This window comes from Schistocerca cancellata, unplaced genomic scaffold, assembly GCF_023864275.1.
Source record: "Schistocerca cancellata isolate TAMUIC-IGC-003103 unplaced genomic scaffold, iqSchCanc2.1 HiC_scaffold_111, whole genome shotgun sequence".
Taxonomy (NCBI): Eukaryota; Metazoa; Arthropoda; class Insecta; order Orthoptera; family Acrididae; genus Schistocerca; species Schistocerca cancellata.
This window is the reverse complement of record NW_026046165.1, coordinates 25,001-28,149: the sequence shown is the minus strand read 5'-3', so window position 1 is coordinate 28,149 and position 3,149 is coordinate 25,001.

The window sequence follows — 3,149 nt, the reverse complement described above, 5'->3', positions numbered from 1 at the left end:
GTCCTCAATCGGACCAGCACACTGCAGATGTCCACCGCGCTTCGCACCGGGCCGGCGAGGACCCACTTTGGCTGCACGGCGCCGCGCGCAGGGTGCCCCGGCGCGCAGCTGCGCCGCCTGCCGCGTCCGTCGGCCGGCGCGCCTGCCACTGGGCGCCCCCACCAGCCGGCTGTAGCGCGTGCGCCCACGCACCGCGCGGCCAGCACGCCGGGCGGCCCCCCCTCACCGGCCGGGGACAGTCCCACCCACCCACAGCCGCGTATCGCTTCACACCCAGATTCACATTCACGTTCGTTGGTATGGTGGGGACCGCTTCGTAGCTGTACCGATCGTTGCCCTCACAGATGTACCTCCAGCAAGGACAACCGCACCACAACGGGTTACCAGTTGTTCATTTGCGTAACGTCACCAGTAAACGTACACGTCCATCCCCGTTTGCAAAGTCAACTATTATTGCATGCCTGCCTGTCAGGTGTCAAGACACACTACATCCGCTCACATCCACGCAACAAAATGTGCCCGACTAGAGGGCACGTGGAAGGTGCCCCCGTACGTATGCGATGTCCATTGCGCGACCAACTGTCAACCGGCCTCTGTAGCATGTCGCAGATGTGGAACGCGGGGCACCGTGCTATCACATTGTGTGAGAAGAGACTACTACGTCTGCATACACGCGCCACTACATGAACAGACGGCTCATGCTGATCGCCATCCACTGCGTCCATTACTCCCACACGTCTCTATGGCGTACCACACTGCAATGCAGCTGTTATGGGGAGATGACACGTAGCTGTGTACACAACATTCTGAGCGGGTTGCGGTTGGACAATACATTAATGTAACGTGTCATATGCCAATTACAGAGCAGGGTAAGGCACAACTTGGGTTAGGTTAAGGCACAACTTGGGTTAGGTTAAGGCACAACTTGGGTTAGGTTAAGGCACAACTTGGGTTAGGTTAAGGCACAACTTGGGTTAGGTTAAGGCACAACTTGGGTTAGGTTAAGGCACAACTTGGGTTAGGTTAAGGCACAACTTGGGTTAGGTTAAGGCACAACTTGGGTTAGGTTAAGGCACAACTTGGGTTAGGTTAAGGCACAACTTGGGTTAGGTTAAGGCACAACTTGGGTTAGGTTAAGGCACAACGTGGGTTAGGTTAAGGCACAACGTGGGTTAGGTTAAGGCACAACGTGGGTTAGGTTAAGGCACAACGTGGGTTAGGTTAAGGCACAACGTGGGTTAGGTTAAGGCACAATGTGGGTTAGGTTAAGGCACAATGTGGGTTAGGTTAAGGCACAATGTGGGGGTAGATTGCGGTACAAATTGCATTACATTGCGGTGCAAATTGCATTACATTGCGGTGCAAATTGCATTACATTGCGGTGCAAATTGAGTTACATTGCGGTGCAAATTGAGTTACATTGCGGTGCAAATTGAGTTACATTGCGGTGCAAATTGAGTTACATTGCGGTGCAAATTGAGTTACATTGCGGTGCAAATTGAGTTACATTGCGGTGCAAATTGAGTTACATTGCGGTGCAAATTGAGTTACATTGCGGTGCAAATTGCGTTACATTGCGGTGCAAATTGCGTTACATTGCGGTGCAAATTGCGTTACATTGCGGTGCAAATTGCGTTACATTGCGGTGCAAATTGCGTTACATTGCGGTGCAAATTGCGTTACATTGCGGTGCAAATTGCGTTACATTGCGGTGCAAATTGCGTTACATTGCGGTGCAAATTGCGTTACATTGCGGTGCAAATTGCGTTACATTGCGGTGCAAATTGAGGTAGGTTAAGGTGCAACACAGGTTAGGTTAAGGTGCAACATAGGTTAGGTTAAGGTGCAAGATGGGTTAGGTTAAGGTGCAAGATGGGTTAGGTTAAGGTGCAAGATGGGTTAGGTTAAGGTGCAAGATGGGTTAGGTTAAGGTGCAAGATGGGTTAGGTTAAGGTGCAAGATGGGTTAGGTTAAGGTGACATAGGTTAGGTTAAGGTGACATAGGTTAGGTTAAGGTGACATAGGTTAGGTTAAGGTGACATAGGTTAGGTTAAGGTGACATAGGTTAGGTTAAGGTGACATAGGTTAGGTTAAGGTGACATAGGTTAGGTTAAGGTGACATAGGTTAGGTTAAGGTACAAACTGGGTTGTGTTATGGTACACATTGCGTTGTAGTACAGTACACGTTAGGTTTGGGTACGGTACACAATGTGGTATGGGATGGCGTGTTGTGGGGGGGGAGGGGGGGGGGGGAGGTTCGTTGATATCGACCGTAGGACGTGGATGCCCGAGGCAGCGTCAGTGTGTCAAAGGAGTTATGTCACGTCGGGATGCGCTTTTCGCCAGTGAGAGGGGGCGAGCCGTGTCTGTGGTTGCGGCAGACCTGTGTGTTTCATTCCTGCCAGTGTGTTTGTGCTGTAAGACGAGGCAGTGTGGTGGTGATGGGTGCACCCCTGTGTAGGACATGTGTGGGTGTTGGTGGCTTCTCTGAGCAATTGTGGTTGTCGGACGAGTGGGGTATTCTGTTTTATGATTGGACCTCCCGGTCTGGTTATCATAGCGTAGTTGGTGTACTGTGGCGGATAGGATGCACCGGACGTTGGTCCATGCTGGTGCTTAGTAGTTGTATCTGTGTCTGTTACAGGCAGAGAGTAGTGTGTGATAGAGTGTGTGGCTGACGTGTGGTTCATTTTGTGTGTACGGACGTTCAGCATGTATAGGGGCATTTGCGTATATAATCTATCATAATCTATCTATGTGGGCCTGCATAGTTTACTGAGCAGTGCTGTGAGGTGACTGAACTACGAGTGACGTACTGATTTACAGCGGAATGATTGCCTTGTACCAAAGATGGAGTATCGGCTCTACGACAGCGTTGGCACCGCAGGAAATGGTCTCGTAAAACGGCCCTCCCACCGTCATCGTTGTGAGGGGTAGGGACCGCCTATATTCTGAGAGGAGCCCTGTTTGCCACTGGGCGTGGGGTCTCGCATCCTGCGGTTCAGTGCCCCCAGGGAAGCGCGCGGAGGTGGTGCTGCTGCTGCTGCTGCTGCTGTAGCAAGCGAGCTACTTACAGCATGTATAGGGACAGCGGGAATATGGCATATTCGATATAACTCTTCATGAAACGCAAGATATAGGGGCGGATT